Source organism: Ictalurus furcatus, chromosome 10 (genome assembly GCF_023375685.1).
Source record: "Ictalurus furcatus strain D&B chromosome 10, Billie_1.0, whole genome shotgun sequence".
NCBI classification, from domain to species: domain Eukaryota; kingdom Metazoa; phylum Chordata; class Actinopteri; order Siluriformes; family Ictaluridae; genus Ictalurus; species Ictalurus furcatus.
The window spans coordinates 24,546,989-24,565,097 of NC_071264.1; the positions used below are offsets into that span (position 1 = coordinate 24,546,989).

Genomic DNA, 18,109 nt, shown 5'->3' on the forward strand with positions numbered 1-18,109 from the left:
GAGTTCATAACTGCTCTTAACTAAAGATGCGTGCAGTACTGTTTTCTGAATCCTACTTCTGCAGTACTTATTTTTGCTTGAATCTAGCTGGTTCTATTTCTCAAAAAATAAACATATTAGTATCATAATTTAAACCACCGCCACCATGACCAGGCAGTTACTAAGGATGAATAAATTAAAGCAAATTATGGTGTTTGTAAAAAACCTCCCACTCACCCGACTTTTTTTTGTGTCCCGTGAAATCCCAGTCCCAATATTCACCTATATTCTCAACTGGATGCCCTGAACTTTACATAGACAGTAACCTGAGCTCAGGATTGAACCAGGGACTCTGAAGCTGCACCACCACAAAAAAAAATCTATAGCCATGATACCTGATGTATAAAAGCCCATTTAAAAAATGTCAGATTCTCCTCTTGTACTCAGAACATAAGAAAGAAGTTTTGTGTGAATGTTTTCACTTGATTGCTTTCTAAATGGTCAAAGACACAGATTTAAATAAGACACACAAAGAGGAAAGAATGTACGGATTTCAAACTGCAATCTATAACCTCTATTCACATACAGACCATTCAGCTGCACACGGCCCGAGGCTTCCCAATCACGGCGCTATTTCTATTCCAATCCCAGCTCTTGAATACATGAAAAGAGGCGCGAAAGGGTCTGACGGACAGGCCTGTGTGTTTTTCGGGGCAACAGCGATGGCCTGCTGTCTTTGAAGAGATTTAACAGGTGTGAGGGAGCTATTCTGCTTTATGGACCAGACGGATGTGCTCCAGTGACGCTATACTTGTCGCATCAGAGGCCTCATTAGGAGCGAAGGCCTAGGAGCGGCCTAAAGACTTTTCTCTCATTAATTACATTCGCCTTGTGGCAAAGAGACTCTATGTGTGCGCTCAAAAGCCTCAAGACTTCTAAATGACAGAAGTGTCACTCCACATCAAGTGTGAACAAGACATTACAGCCAGGGTGTGAATGTGTGTAATTTTGGGCACCTTTTTTTTCCAGAATGATAGGGATTAAGCTTGATCACTTCAATCATAATGTCATTATGCAAAGCATTTAAATAATGCACACATGTGAAATCCTCATCAGCTTCACACAAAGTGAAGGATTAAAGAAACGAGAGTGAATTATTCGTTCTGCCTTCATCGAGCTCCTTGATTTAACGTACACAAGGGCCGCATACAGAGCGGTTAACCCCAACCTTGCTTTGTCAACGATCGCCTCCTTTAGGTACACACACACGGCCATTCAACAGGGCATGATAACTAACAATAGGAGGCTTTAGCGAAAGGTAATTGAGGAGAACAACAACTTCTGAACTTAACTCTCTCCCATTCAAGGCTCTCATTGTGTTGAAATCAATGACATGTTTGTTTTAGCACCTCGTTCTCTCTCAGCATGCCCACAGCTTCTGTTCAGGCACCCTCCCTCCAAAATCCACCCAAAGAACGTTGAAAAGGAATGCAAACACATTTTCAAAGAACTTGTTTGAAGATCTTAACTCTCTCTTCCTCCCTTTTTTTTTTTGACTTTGACTTTCCAAGAGATGTTGCACTGGTTGGACTGCCACAAATAATTCAGGGGGAAAAAATTGTGTGTCACTTACACAAGTAAATGTTTCAAACAGTCTACATGACGAATACATCACATCTTTGCGATATTAGGATGGACAGCTGACAAATGCTCTAATAAATGTCTATGTTTTATTCGCAGGTGAACAGCTGTTGTGTTATGGAGAGAGAGAGACGGAGAGACAGAGAGAAAGTAGGGGCCGACATGTAGTCCAGTCCATTTCCTGTGTGACAATTTCATTATTTCAAATAAAACCCAGCTGCTAGACATAATGCATGGTTAGATCCCTGGGCTGTTCATGGAATTAAACTGATGTCTCTCTATGGGCTCTTTAAGATGATGTCATTTAAATACTTTTACTGTTTTTGTACTTTCCCCCCCAGATTTTGACTGATTGTTGATGAACTTAATGGCATTATCAAATACCATTGCTTAGCAGCCTGTACAGGGCCTGGATATAACAACTGAGCTGATATTGATTCAGCAGGCATTGAATGTGGGTTAGCAAAGGTGTTTAATTATCCATAAAGTGGACATGATATGCATGTTCAAATCAATGTCTTCCAGAGAAACACTTATGTCCTTTCCCAAGACCCAAAACCTGCATTTCCTCAGGTTCTTGATTAACAATGAATAACATACAGGTTCGAACTGACAAGAAGGCTACCATAACTCAAGTAACCACTCTTTACAATCATGGTGATCAGAAAAGAATCTCAGACGGAAAAACATGTCAAACCTTGAAGCAAATGTGCTACAACCACCAAAGACCACATCAGGTTCCACGCCTGGAATCTGAGGCTATAGTGGGCACAGGCTCACTGAAATTGAGCAGTTGAAAACTGGAAAATGACCAAGCAATGTTTTTCTAATCTGCAACTGTATAGTTTCAGTAAGCCTGTGAGTTGTTTTCTCATATGTTTATCTGCTCTGCTACAACATTTATTTCCAAGTGCTCAGTTCACTGAAATACTTTTCCGGACTGCTGTCCGCCAGTTGACGACTCCCGCTACGAAAAATTATGCTATCTTCTAGGCACTGGAATAAAATCCAGCATTACAAATGAACCCAGTGAACTCAAAGTACTTGTTTTTGACAATTGAACTTAGCAAACCTAAGAAAAACCTTAACAGAAGCAAGCAAAGCTGCAAATTCTACATGTTTATGCTTGAAGAAACATGTATCATGCTGGCGTATTTTACCACCAGGTAGTCGTGGTCATCCAACACATTCCACACATGTCACGTATGTTTAATGTGCAGTGAAAATAGCCTTTTGCTACACGGTTCAAAATTAGCATCTATTGCTGCAATAGAGCACATAGGGGCCTCAATTTGACAAATTCAAGCCATCTGAGACAGAGTTTGGAGAGAAAGAAAGAGAAAGAGGCATTCTCTATGTCTGATAAAATGAATGTCTTCATATTCCAGGTGCACCGAGCTTTCTGGAGAGCCGTTTGGCTCATCATGCAGGATTACTTACAGCAACCAACAACCCATCATGCTGAGTAATTACAGCCCGAGCTGTCGGCCAAACAAATGGCTCTGACAGAACACTGAAAGGTCACGCAGTGAAATCCCAGAGAATTCATTGAGCTATTTCTCTCTCTTGTCTTCACGTCTGGTACGATCGTTCAGATACACCGCTGGTGAGGCAAAGTGCTCTCTTATGGTACATAGTGAGGTTAATGATACCTACATATGCAGGATAGAAAGAAAATAAAAACCACCAAGTCTCCAGGATGGGAGGTCAAACATCAACAATACCGACATATTTTGGCATTTACAGAAGCAGGTAGAAGTTAATTTTATTCATACAGCAGGGGTTTCCAAACTTTTTGTAGCTTTTTAATTGTAAAATAAATTCCATTTACCTCTTCATTATTTAATCATTATTTAAATATTTTTATATTACATTTTGGATTATGACTTATGTGAACCAAAGATCTTTCTATTCCAACGGAACACATTAAGTCCAAGTTGATATTATTTATAGGCCGACTTGTTTTTGAGATATTAAGATTTGGATGAAAGCCAATTAATTCAAGTGACTAGTCAACTGGCTAATAACTATAAGAAATCAATAATAAATAAAAGTTTGAAAATAGATGGTTGTGATTTCCATCTCTGTAAGTAAATGAAAAAAATCACAGACCTCCGGGTTATTCTTCCCGGACCCCAGTTTGAGAACGGCTGGCTAGTACAGATGCTAGATGAACTCTTATTAAAGCCTAGCATACACTAACACTGGTAAAGTGGATAAATATGATGCCACTTTTGCCTTCATTGCACAGGATAAAAGAAAACCTAGTTCTTTGAAAACAGACATGCATACAGTGCTGTGAAAAAGTATTTTTCTTCTGTTTTTGTGTATATCTCATACAAAATTGTTTCAGAAATTAAAACAAAACCTAAGATAAAACAAAGGCAACCTTAGTAAACACAGAATACAGTTTTTAAATGATAATATTATTTATTGAAGCAAAAAAAGGTATCCAATATCAACTGGGCCTGTGTGAAATATTTGCACCCGTAATTACTAAGTCCCTAATTCTATGAAACTGCATTCATAATGGGGTTCAGCTGGACTAGACACAACTAGGCCTGATTACTGCAAACCCTGTTCAATCAAATCAACACTTAAATAGAACTTTTTCAACAGCGTGAAGCTGGTTAAAAGGTCTTACCCAATAACATAGTATGCCAAAATTGAAGGAAATTCCAGAAATGATGAGGAAGAAGGTGATTGAAATACATGAGTCTGGGAAGTGTTACAAAGCTATTTCAAAGGCTCTGGGACTCCAGAGAACCACAGTGAGGGCCATTATCTCCAAATGGAAAAACTCGGCATAGTAGTGAATCTTCCCAGAAGTATCCAACCTTCCAAAATTCCTCCAAAATCACAGCAACGGCTTATCCAACAAGTCACAAAAGACCCAAGGACAACATCAAAGGACCTACAGACCTCTCTTGCATCAGTAAATGTCACTGTTCATGACTCCACTATCAGAGAGACACTGGGCGAAAATGGCATCCATGGAAGAGTGGTGAGGTGAAAACCACTGCTAACCCAGAAGACCATTAAGGCTTGTTTGAAATTTGCCAAAGCACACCTTGATGATCCACAAACCTTTTGGGAGAATGTTCTGTGGACTGAAGAGTCAAAATTTGAAGTGTTTGAAAACAGGGGTCCCATTACATCTGATGCAAACCAAGCACAGAATTCCACAAAAAGAACAACATACCTACGGTCAAGCATGGTGGTGGAAGTGTGATGGTGTGGGGATGCTTTGCTGCTTCAGGGTCTGGGCAACTTACAATAATTGAGGGAAACATGAATTCTGCTCTCTCCCAAAAAGTCCTAAAGGAGAATGTCCGGTCTTCAGTCCGTAAGTTGAAACTCAGGCGAAACTGGATTACAAGACAATGATCCAAAGCATAGGAGTAAGTCCTAGTCCTATAAGTAAGTAAAAGACTGATCTCCAGTTATCGGAAGTGTTTGGTTGCAGTTATTGCTGCTAAAGATGGCACAACCAGATTTAAAGTTTAACGCGGCAATTAGTTTTTCACATGGATGATAGCTGTTGGATAACTTTTTTTTGCTTCAAAAACAAAACAAACAAAAAAAAACTTTATTGTGCGTTTACTCAGGTTGCCTTTGTTTCATGTTGTATTTCATTTGAAGCTTTAAAACTATGTATGAGATGTTTTATCTTCTTGTTGAAACAAATAAACAGTGGGGAAGTTGTATAAAGATCATGTCTCAAGAAACCAAGCTGCATACATTTTTTACTCTTTGTTGTGGACAGGAAACTTTGAGGAAATGGACTGAAATGGTTAGTATGGCAAAACAATCATCAAAATCAGAAATGGTGTCTTCATTATTATTATTATTCAAAGTCTTCCCTTTGTAAATGTGAACTAGGTCTAAAATTCATATTTACTTTATATTTATAGCATTTGGCAGACACCCTTATCCAGTGTGACTTACATTCATCTCATTTATACAATTGAGCCGTTGAGTTAAGGGCCTTGCTCAAGGGCCCAGCAATGGCATCTTGGCAGGGCTGGGATTTGAACTCATGACCTTCTAAGCACTATTTGATTGTCTTAATACTGAGTTACCACTGCCCTAAAGAAGACTTGATCACTCTTATTTGATCTCTGATGTGGAGGGTGTACTTTAAGACTTGTGTGAAGTTTAATGTGACCAAATTCTCTTGGGTGATCCCTTAAAAACCATACTAAACTAGCACAGCATCCTACACCAATGCCAATTCAATGTAGGCTTGATCTTATATAACATGACCTGGACCCCTTCATTGTAGTGTCATATAAAGATTTACATTTGCACAAGCCCACTGCAGTTAACTCTGAGGCAGTTGGGGCTGTTGTGTGGATCACTGGAGTCAGTGGGAAGCCTGGGGGTGTTTGTGGCTTCCCCCTGTGAGAGAATGCAGCAGGGGGAGGCATGTGAACCTGTGGATAATGGAGACAGGGGGGAGGCTGAGGTGAGAGAGTGCTCCAATGGCTTGGATCACACCCCCTGCTGGTAAGTGCAATATCCTGTGGGTGATCTCTGTGGGTTTGGTCAATGTCAAACAGATGTTAGGATTACAACCCCGGCCGAACTTCTGGAGAAGAGTCTCTGATGGGAGGATCTGTCCTGTCTTTCTGAATCAGCCTCTAGAATTATTACCGCTCTAATGTGCCAAGCAGAGCCATTTCACAGGGTTACATAGCTGAGACGCTTTTCCAAAAACATGCACATCGCTCTTGCCTCAGGCTATGGCCTTCAGAGCGAACCCTTGGGAAAACTTCCTATTGCTTCAACTGCTGGGCCTCTGCAATGTTTTCTTCATTTTTTTTTTATGTTACTACCTTTGATCCAGTAGCCAAATGGTGTTGTTAAGAGACACTTGTAGTTTAACAGCCTGGCCGTGCTGTAAACGTCCCCTTCTGCCACCGTTTGAGGACTGAGGCCAGTCAAATGCCTCACCACACACTGGACTACAGTTGATGAGTTTGCCAACAAGTTGAGATGGTCCATTGTGCAGACATCCAGATGGCAGTTTAAGAGATGCCAAACTATGGGACAGATAGCATGATAGTATGACTAGCAGTCCAGATATCAAATTGTAAGCAAACTCAATCTCATAACCTAATGGCCATGTGATTCTTTCTGTCTTCTTTTCTCATCAGTTTATGTGATTTATGAGACCACAGCTATGTATACTGAGTTCTCCTCCATGATCTCGTTCAGAAGTCTGCTCTAGAACAGGCTCAAAATTTCCAGGGCATGGCTCTGCACAAACAATTGTCTCGCTGCACCATAAAACCAAGTTGTTTTTATTTATTTTTTTAAAACACAATAACAACAACAAAAAAAAAACTCTTCCTTCTTTCTATATCCTGCTGCTAAAATCCTCTCTGTGCACTCCTGGGACCACAAATTTATTGGAGCAAAATGTCAGTATGATTTATCCAGCCACCTGCTTCAGTCTTGACCTTACCTTAAACATAGCATGCATAACTGTATCATGGGTACCCAGCTGAATTGAGTTAAAAACCACACGGCCAGACGGGACAAAATAAAGGCCCAAGAGAGCCACGTATAGGCTACTCTATTACAACCTAAATTTTCCAAGTGTTGGAAAAGACGAAGAATGCAAGCACAGCTGCCTGAGAGCCATCCCTATCTCTGAGACAGTGCAGACCAAGATCTCTCAGCTGGGCCCTGACCCCAAACACTGATTGTACGAGCGTGTTTGATTACTAACAGCTAACACATGGAGCTTTTTATTCAGGGCATCTCATGTAAGCTCCGTCTTCCCGTCAGGCTGTTTTAGGAGTCTGCGGCTTGGCTGTGTTTCACTTTCTTTCGTTTCCATCTCTCTTTATATGAGTCTAATGAAGAACATGCCCTGCGTAGGCCTGCTCCGTAGCTCTGTTACTCAGACAAAAAAGTCATCCAGGGTTGCGCCACCACAATGAAGATTTCTCTTCAGTTGCAATAACCAAACTGCTATAAAGTAAACATGCGAATCCTGCAACATGTCCTGAACTGTTAAGGATGCTCAAAGCAGCTGATCTTTGTAGTTCATTAGGACGTTTTCCATGAAGTGTTTGTCTCAAATGTGTATAATTCTTGAGTGAAAGTGATGATGATACATTGGCAGACCCACACCATGCTGCTGTCAAAAGTTCTTTAAGAGACAGAAGAGCATCATTTGGTTGCACCATCCCTCCAGGAATTAATTAAGTCGTGAATCAAAGGCCGCCAAGAGGCGCTATGGATACCCATCACATTTCATAGTGAGGCAAGTTTCTTGTGCCCCTGGTGGCATGCAGACCTTTGATTTCGAGGCATCTCATGGTGTGTGATGTCCTTTCATGAGACATTCGCTGTAATTAGATGGTGCTTGATGCTTGATTGTTTTTGCTTGATGAGGACTTCTCATGCGTTGGTTGATGTGAGACAGACTGATCATTTTAATCTCGCTGAATTAGTTTCTGAATGAACTGAATCTGAGTTCACTTCACCCTTAAAACTTCTGCCTAACAATGTGAGGTGAAACACTTGAGCCAATACCAGCAAGGGTAGATCAGATATCTTAGAAAAAAAGAGCAAATTTGATCTGATCCTATAACAAATCTAGCTTGAAGTATGAGAGAACTGCTTGGAGTGCAACTATGTAAAGTTGCTGGATAAAGAAGATAATGTGATAATAACACTAGCCACGTGGCCTAATGTTAACAACAACAACCAGTGAGCTATTAAGCAAAGCAAATGTGTGTGAGTTGCCTTCATGTCAGCTATGGTCAATTAATTCACAATAAGAACACTGTTTTGGTATTATTTGGGAAATTCAAAATAGTGTTTTTTTTCTTCCAATTGATGTTATTATATTTCTTATTATATTTATTCATATTTGCAATATAAGTGATTTTTTTGTGGGAAAGACTTAATATAATAAAAAAAGAGCTGTGTTTTTGTCATGTTTTTAGCTATGTATTTTTCCTGTATGTTAAGTGTTATCATACCATCTCCGTCAATTGTTATCATACCATCTCCGTCAATTATCTGTCATGAAAATCAAACAACAAATAAATAAAAATTCATAACCCTCATTGATTGCAGGTTTATAATCTAGACAAAATGCCCAAAACCCGTAATCCTTTTTTCACTTATAAACTGCAGAGCTATGGAAGTTTCTCTGCCAAATAATTGGTAAATTATTAAATAATATGTAAGGCATTTCATGCTGTGGACAACATCACAGATTTCTAAAAAATAAAAATAAAAAATACTGAAGATTGTAATTTAGACAAACAGAGCCAATCACAATATTACTATATAGTTTATCCAAAAACGATGTCCAGTGAGCTGATAATCATGAACTAAAATAAATATCTATGGAAGCCACCAAGGTTTAGCTTTCGATAATGATGACGTGTTGGGCAAATCAGATTTTTCAAACAAATCTCTGAGGCAATATTCTAGTCTAATGCATACACAACATGATATTATCCTTCCAAGGCACCCGAAGATCAAAAGGTTATGAATTCTACACGAGATAATTGTTTAAAAAGCAATTGCAAGAAAGAAGTAACTTCCTTTAACAAGCACTGTTCGGTTCATTAAGCAACTCTGCTTGGTTCATATAAAAATACTTACGTATAAAATCGCTACCCTAACATTCATAATTGATAATGTACTGCCCCCTTTTTTTTTCTTTGAGTGACTTAATGCAACCTTCACAGACATGCAACATTCCATCCTAATTCGTGATGACAAAACTTTTTTGTTTTAATAGTTGTCTCTCATGAGTGCCTACGTGTCATTTCTTGTCGAAGCCCGACGAAGAAGATCTCCCGAACGGCCACATTCCTTCATGCAAAAATTCACCTTGACACATGCACGTCTTGTGGCGCCCTCGTCTTCCATGTTATCCCGTGTCCCATATGGAGTTTATCTACGTCTCTTTGATGAGCATTCCCATGTGGTCAGGAGCTCGGGCTGCTGGAGAGGGGGAACGGTTTACTGTGCTCTTCATCAGAGCATGTCAACGCAAGCCGGGATTCAGAGAAAAGTGAGTGAGAGAGGGAGAGAGAGAGAGAGGGAGAGAGAGATGCTGGCCACAAAATTGCCAGAGGACAAATCACTCTTGACTGTTGGAGAGATTTCTCAGAGCAGACAAGAAACAAAAATATTAGTGTTCCGCTGGTCTGGGTTTATGGAGGCAATTACGAATATTTGCCCTTTGGAGAGACTGAAATAATACTTAGCATGGGAGATAATGCCGTCTGGTAATAAAAATCCTAACAAACAAACAAAAAAACTTTCCTTATTAGTAACATAATAATAATAACAATAATAATAATAATAATAATAATAATAATAATAATGGCATATTGGCACAGAGTAAAATCAGTCAATGATCAATCTAAGCGCGTTCCTCCATGCTTGAAGGAGATAATGAACCCAATATGGCAACAAAAAACAATGGAACCTGAGAAGTTTCTGAACCCATTTATCCAAAATCAGCCCAGTATAACATAACATAGATTTTCAGGGGTCACTGCCTCCATTGAGACACCACAATGAAGTGACTTCTCCAGGGGTCAACTCCCCTCGGATTCCTCCATATAGCCAAGAAGAAGTGACTTCATATACTTCAATGAGAAAGCCCATTGTGCTTGGTAGTCTTGGGGGGAAAAAAAGAAAAGAAAAAAAAGAGAAAGAGATGGTCCCCTGCTGACCTGGGCTCCAAGCTCAATCACTCATAGAAATGTGGAGTTACTACCTAGACTGGGAAAAAGTCCACTACTCTGAGAGGAGACAGGATGTCGGCTTAGAAAAGGTTAAGATTAAAAAGTGCTTCAGGTTTCAAACCAAATGTTTGTTCGGAAAAATAAAGGAGGTTCTATCTAATGTGCCTATTAAAAATGTCATTTCAAATTGGGGAAACAATAAAAGCAGCAAAAAAGCATAACGCAAGCCCTAAACTTTGTACCTATTTGCACATCTCACTTGTGGTTGTGTTTGTATTTTGCTGTACTATTTAGGAGGTTTGTAATAGGACCACAATTCTCCGTACACAGTGTTCAGTTCATCAAAAGAAAACACAAGAGGGAAAAGGGCTATTTGATGAAGCAGGGCTGTGTGGAGTTGGCAAAGGGCAAGATCTTCTGCCCTTTTGCCCTCACTAATCCGAGTGAAAGAAATTTTAAAACAAACCTCCCATAGCTTCAATGTGCTTATGGTTAACATAGATGCAAGAAACTCTGAAGCAATTAAACATTTTGAACAACAGCTGCTTTATACGCATATGGCACCCGTGAGCTTCTCATTTAGGGTTGTTAAGGTGGCGGTTTTTATACCAAATTGCGTCCGTGGGTGGTGTTTTTGGGCTACTTTAAAAATAGTCTGTGGCCTTCAATATCTTGTTTGAAAATAATTTCAATATAATCTAACCAATTTCCACAAGCATAGGCCATGGCAAACACAGGGAAAGTGTAAGTGCAGACAGTGCAACTCATTACAGTGAAACATTTTTGCATAGGTAGGCTAGCTATGTCACCACATTGTGTGAGTGTATTCAATGTGGAGTAGTGTGACCAGCGATCATTAATTTTATGCACTTTTTCTGATATCATTAATTTTATGCACTTTTTCTGATATAGCTTACAGACATAGTGGTCTAAAGATGCTGGGGGTGGGGGGGGCTCCTTGAGTTTACTTAATTCAAATATGTACATTGGTTCCATGTGACTGAATTGTATTACATTAAAACAATTTATTTTTGCACTTCCAGCATCCTCCATCCTCCCACCCAAGCTGAGGATTGAACCGAGCTTGCTGGCAATCAGCAACACCCACATTACCACTGTGCCATACTACCTTACATCATATAAAGTGCATGAATTTATTTCTGCAGTTTTAGTTCCCATCAGTATGAAAATCCTCATGAGATTCCATTATGTAACTGGTTGACGTTAATACTACATGAATGGATCACACCCACTCTACATAATTCAATCTAGAAATTAGAAATTTATTTAAATTAGGTTTAGTATGAGCAATGAAATCATGTCTTGCTAAGAAACTTAATATTTTTATACGGTATATGTTCATTTAAATCTAACCACATATTCCATTTTGTTCAGTTTTATATAAAAGAGAATATTGCAGAGATTTGGAGAGGGAAAGGAAGGGTATGGAGTGGATAATGACCGTAGCAGGCGATGATCAAAAGCCCTTATTGCAGGTACTGGAATCAGAAATGCGTGCGCACCACTGTGACCTTGTTTTCCTCACACAAAAAAAGTGAGAAACGCAAGAAAAATGTGCCTCCCTATTCCAGCACCTGGAAAATGTATTTGGGCTGGAAGTTTTGTTCAGACCTAGTAACCCTGCTCTTATTAAATGTTAGCAGAGATCTTGAATAACGTATTTGTGTCTCAATGCAAAATATATTTTAAAAAATGAAGTTTAAGACTAGCACATGCACAATATTTTATGTGTTAGGCCAGCTAGTCTACATCTAGACCCATTTTTCATTTTGTAATCATTTAAAACTGCCTGGTACCCCACATATGTATATAAAGGCATAAAAGTTGAATCGGGCCTACAAGCAGAAATAATGTCAAACAGTGTCAAATAAATCCATTGTGGTCTGTAAAGTTGCCTCGACTGTGCACCGCATGTCCGTGCGGGAGTGCGTGAAAATGGCGCCGGAGGGCTCGCGGGTGTGCGTTAAAAGGGGGCGTGGTCATAACGCGGTCCGCCGCGGCCGGTGAGCGCGAGCTCGGGCGGACTGAATGAGTTGAATGGGGTCCCGGCGCTCTTTCACATCCTTTCAAAACCTCTTCAGCCTGACTGCTGGGACTCTTCATAGCGGACAATAGCAAATGCACTAAAACTTTTTTTCTTCTTTTTCTTATGCTAATGTCCATGACCGGGTCCTCACATGAAAAAAAAAATCCCACTCCCACCAACTGTTTTTTCGCCTCTTCCTCTAGGATTTAAATGGGCCAATTAGAGTTTTTTCCCTGCTTTTTTGCCTTGTCCTGTCTCCTTGTCAGCTACATTTCTAAGCACACAGGCCCTTTCAGTCTCTCCCAATTAATACTACTTCTTGTTCTTCTTCTTTCTCTCTACCTCACCGCCCATATATAATGATCACACCAAAGCCACTTGCGTAGAGATCCCATAACAAACAACACATGCAACTGATTGCTGATATTTATTTGAAGACTTTCAGCATAAGGCCACAGTAAATAGCAAAGAAAAGCTGGTTCAGTTTGGAGAGCAAACACAGGGCCTTTCAACTAATAGCACGAGCCTTTCAGAAACCCTTGAGCTCATGATAGCTTGACTTAACAAGACTTAAATATACTATGAATATGCAAAGTTTGATCTTAATGACGTGGACTTCTCATCCTTTACTTTTTTTTTGCATTATTTTATGCAACGCAATTAAACATGATTGCATTACCTAGTAGTAGGCCTACCTAAATTAACAAAAAAAATTGTATGATATAATAAAAGTAGAAATTTGAATTTCAAATGTGGGGGGGGAGAAAAAACAAAAAGAAAAAGAAAATGCACGCGCGCAAAATGAAGAAGCAGTCAAACCTTAGGTAATAGTCTGAACTTTTTCACAAAACTCCAATCCTCACTCATGGCATGGTGTATTATTTACATTTTCTGGATCCGAGCTCTAATGGCACTGGCGCCTCTCTACCTTTCCGATCACATTTTTGTCCCATATGGATCAAGTTGCAGACAAAAAAGATTTTTGAAATTCCAGCGCGAAGCCGGTTGAAAGTGCAAACAAGAGTCTAAGGGCAGCTCCGATTTCTTTAACTTTATCTTTATTGCAGCATGAAGCGTGTAATGCACTTTAAAGACAGGTTTGTTTATTTATTTATTCAATTTTTATCAAGATAGATAGCAACAATGTAAACAAGAGTGCAAACAATTCGGGGTTTACTTCTACAGGCTATAATTATGTATCTTCAAAGCACTCCACGTTTCTATAGAAACAGAAATTCATATATGCACTGTCTAACATGCACTATTTATACATGCAGATATTTAATTTGATTTCTGTCTAGATTTATGTGTAGTTCTGCGGGAGTGAGTGCAAAAGCTATAACTTTAGTAATATCTAATCTTACCTTTTGTGTGTTAATGTCTCTCCTGATTCAAGTGTCCAAAAAAAAAAAAGCTGTGTCTTCTGTTTTTTTCACGCCAGGCTGTTTCGCTGCAGAAAGTAGAAGCTTGCCCTTCGCGGCGGGACCCGAAACGCCATCCGAGCGCAGCGCAAACTTCACCAAAACTTTGCCCAAACTCTCCGCGATCATTCAGGGCACTGCACACAAGAGTTCGCGCGCGTTCGCGTCACTTCAGATCAGTGCAGGAACTTTTTGTTTTCGCGCGACGAAGCCTTCCTGCAACCGAACCATCGCTCGCGCAGAACAGAAAGGAGCTGAAAAAGCGCACGGAGATTTGGGACAGTGTGTGTGTGTGTGTGAGAGAGAGAGAGAGAGAGAGAGAGAGAGAGAGAGAGAGTGTGTGTGTGTGTGTGTGTGTGAGTGAGAGAGAGAGAGAGAGAGAGAGAGAGAGAGAGAGAGAGTGTGTGTGTGTGTGTGTGTGTGTGTGAGTGAGAGAGAGAGAGAGAGAGAGAGAGAGAGAGAGAGTTGCTCTCTCAGGGCTGATCTGTGTTCAGTCCGATCTCATGCTCTTCCCCTTTGGGCGCTCGCTCTCTCTCTCTCTCTCTCTCTCTCTCTCTCTCGGTGAGTTTAACCATTTGCTATCCCAGATGGGGCCGGGCTAGTGGAGCGCGCGCAATAGCACACACACACACACACACACAGAGAGAGAGGGAGAAAGTTTGGAGTTCTGTGTTTCGTAGAAAAGAACAAACGCAGCAAAAAAAAGAAAAGAAAAAAGAAACACCGCACGTGTACTCTTCATTTGTATCCAGAAGGAAACACGGTGTTAATGCATCACTTGGGATTTGGTTGCTTGGTGTAAAAGTGCATATAAGTAGGAGTCAGTACTTCTGAAAAGAGTGTTTTTGAGAGCTTGCCAAATATTCAGGCCTATAGACCTTTAGAGTTGAAATCCTCAACGATTCGTGACAGGGTTTTCATCCATGCAACACTCATAAAAATAAATAAATAAATAAATAAAAATCATCCTGGTGATTTTGTCTCAACACTAAAACATCTTTCAGCGTTTGCTTAAAGCAGAAGTTTCATTTATGAAAGTTAAATAAACGCTCACAGTGTTAAATGAACTCTTACTATTCAGCTGAATGCAGAAACACTGATTTTACACAGACGTACTGTACATGCATACACATGCATCATCAAAATGCACAGTGATTAATTAACCCTTTTATTAAAATGTCTGCTTTACCCTTAGTGTTTATATAAAACATGGATTAATCCTGGCAACGTGTCTGTATAAAGCAGCTAAATGAACCCTTTCTGTGTTTATAGGGAACAGCAGGAATACACCAATGTTTATGTACAGTGTTTGTATAGGAAGAACTAGATTAAACTTTAAAGCGTTTATATTAGAACAGCTGTATGAATCCTTACAGTATTTTTTATAGAACAGCTGGATTAACCCTTAAAGTGTTTCTATCAGAAGAGAAGAATTACCTCAGAATGCACCTATATGAGAACAGTTGAATTAAACTACAGTGTTTTTTTTAATAATAACAATTACCTTTATAGTATTTATAAGAACAGCCAGATGAACATTTATAATGGTTCTATAAGAACAGTTGGATTAACCTTTAAGCATTTATATAAATCAGGCAGATTGGCCATCACAGTGTTTATATATGAACAGCTGAGATAATCCTACCGGGTTTTTTTTTTTTTTTCAACAAAGTGTTTCTATACTAACATATGGATTAAGCTTTAATGTGTTTATATAAGAACAGCTTGGTTAACCATTAAAGTGTTTACATAAGAACTGCTGAATTAAGAACTGAATTAAGTCATAAAATATTTATGGGGTGGTTGGATGAACCATTATAATGTTTCTAGAAGAACATCTGGATTAACCCTTACAATGATTGTTTGACAACGATGCAAACTGTGAAAGCTCAAGCGCCCATGGCTCTTTGTTAAAAATGATGAATATTTCTAGGTACTGTATACAAACACAAGTGTGATGACCAGAAAGGAAAATAGAGAAACAACTGCTCAAGCATTAACAAATCAAAATGTTTATCCTTCATTACCAACAACACTGGGTCAAAATATGAATCATATAAATGTTCCTCTCTGACGCACCTTTAATGCAGTGTTGATGATGCAAGTTCCACTTCAGACATGTTTTGGCTTGAGATTTTACTTTCCATGATGCCATCCATAATAAATATTGTGACCATGTCAGAAGCAAAAATACATGACTGTAATACAAAAGTCAAAATTTGTATTTTATGTAGCTCTAAGTTACGGCTTCTGTTTATTTGTAAGAATCAGCTAACAATCAAAACACAAGTGTGTACAAAGGAGAAAAGAAACCTCGAAATCTCTCAAGTTTTATGTAAAAAAAACAAAACAAAACAAAAAAAACAGAACAACAACAAAAAAAAATTTAAAGTTCCCTCTTTTGGTGGATGTGAATTGTTGGATTCAAACTAAAATCTATTTCAAATCTATTTTGTTTCAACTCTTAACAACCCTAATTCTACCAAGATTTTTAACATATAGCTGCTTTAGAAAAAAGAATGTATTGCTCGATTCTTTTTAAATATAAATTTAAATCATAATTAAATGGTATATAACACTGCTATTTCTGATAATGCCTATATCACATATTTTATTTACACTAAAATGTCGTCTGAACAGCAGAATTAGATGGCACTAATGGCAGCCACCACCATCTTGAGGATAAAGAGTGAACAGCAGTGAAAGAGCTAGTCTTCCTTCCAGGGTGTCAAGACTCTAGTGCTAGAGATGTGTAGTATTGTACTTTATTTAACACACATTATTCACCCAAATCAAATCTTCTGAAGTGTGTTAGAAGTGGGAAAACCCAAATCATCACAGGGCTCCATTTGTTTCCGGAATAAACTTCCTCTGTGGACTCAGCGGCTGTCTTCAATTGAAAACTGAAGACTCACCACTTAAAAGAACACTAAATCTACAAAGCCAATTATGTACAAAATGTACTGTCTTCTTTATTGTACAAACTTTTGCATTAACTCATATGTAACAGGGTTTTAGCCTTCAGTATTTTTAGATCATAGCCTATTTACACTAGCACGAGGATGTGTTTCAAGCATAGATTTAAATACACTTCTGTAAGTCTCTCTAGATAAGAGCATCTGTTAAATGATGATGTAAATGCAAAAATAATTGTAAATGAGCCTGAAAATTGGTTTGGGGGAAAATTAAATTCACAAAGTTTTTGCTCAGCTTCAATGTGTACACTCAGGAAAAATGATACTAAACTGTACTTTTCCTTTTCACTGGGTTGGTACCATTAATGGTACATGTACATTTTATATGGATCTTTTATTTATGGATATACTGTACCCTATAAACACCCACCCATCCATCCATCCATCCATTCCCATACAGTTTATCCTATACAAGGTCATGGGGGAGCCTACAGCCTATCCCAGGGAACTTGGGTGACAAGGCAGGGGACACCCTGGACAGGGTGCTAATCCATCGCAGGCCACAATCACACACATTAACACATCACAGACAATTTTGAAATGCCAAATCAGCCTACAATACATGTCTTTGGACTGTGGGAGGAAACCCCTGAAGCACGGGGACAGCATGCAACCTAAATGCACACAGGGTGGAGGCAGGATTCAAACCCCTAAGCCCCTAACTACTAAGCCACCGTGCCTCTCTATCCTACATACCTTATGTAATTTAATATACAGTTAGACCATACTTAACTTTTTAGAGTAAAGCTTTAAAGGTGCACCATATACAACTTTTTAGGGAAAAAACCTCCCTAAAGGTATATGCATGGGATTACCACCCCATTGACAAGAGATGGTACAGTTTAGTACCTTTTATTCCGTTAGTATAGTCAATCAGACAGTTTTACTTGAGCTCATCATTTTTGCTTCATTGGCTCTACATTGATGCTAAAGCTAAGAACTGAAGGTAAGAAAACTAAAGGTAAGGGGGAAAAATAAATAAAAGCATTAGAAACACTTTAAAAGAACCAAGACTCAAGAAGAGGGAATCTATTGTCTTCTGGTTGACACCATACAGTATAGCAGAAATATTTAATACTCATTTAACATTGCATATATAAAAAGATTAGGGAAATGAGGCAAGCATACCAAGGCACAGGAATTGTGGAAATTAAGAACTGTAATGTTTCATAGATGTGGAACACAGTGTTGTCATTAGGGATGATGGTATAAGGATATGGCATTATACAAAGTTGTTTTTAAGAATATGACATAAGAGTAAGGTAATCAGGAATTCTCAGACTCTAGTGAAATAAATAACCTACCAGCTGGCAA

At 39.0% G+C, this 18,109-nt stretch overlaps 1 protein-coding gene across 1 annotated transcript in view; it reads right to left on the reverse strand.

Annotated features, from left to right (window-relative positions):
* gli2b (GLI family zinc finger 2b) overlaps window positions 1-14,794 on the reverse strand; it is a 90,937-nt gene extending 76,143 nt beyond the window's left edge. The window contains exon 1 of the mRNA XM_053634170.1: window positions 13,764-14,794. The gene's annotated coding sequence lies outside the window, so the exon portion shown is untranslated. The remainder of the gene's footprint in view (window positions 1-13,763) is intronic.
* Between the last annotated feature and the right edge of the window lie 3,315 nt (window positions 14,795-18,109).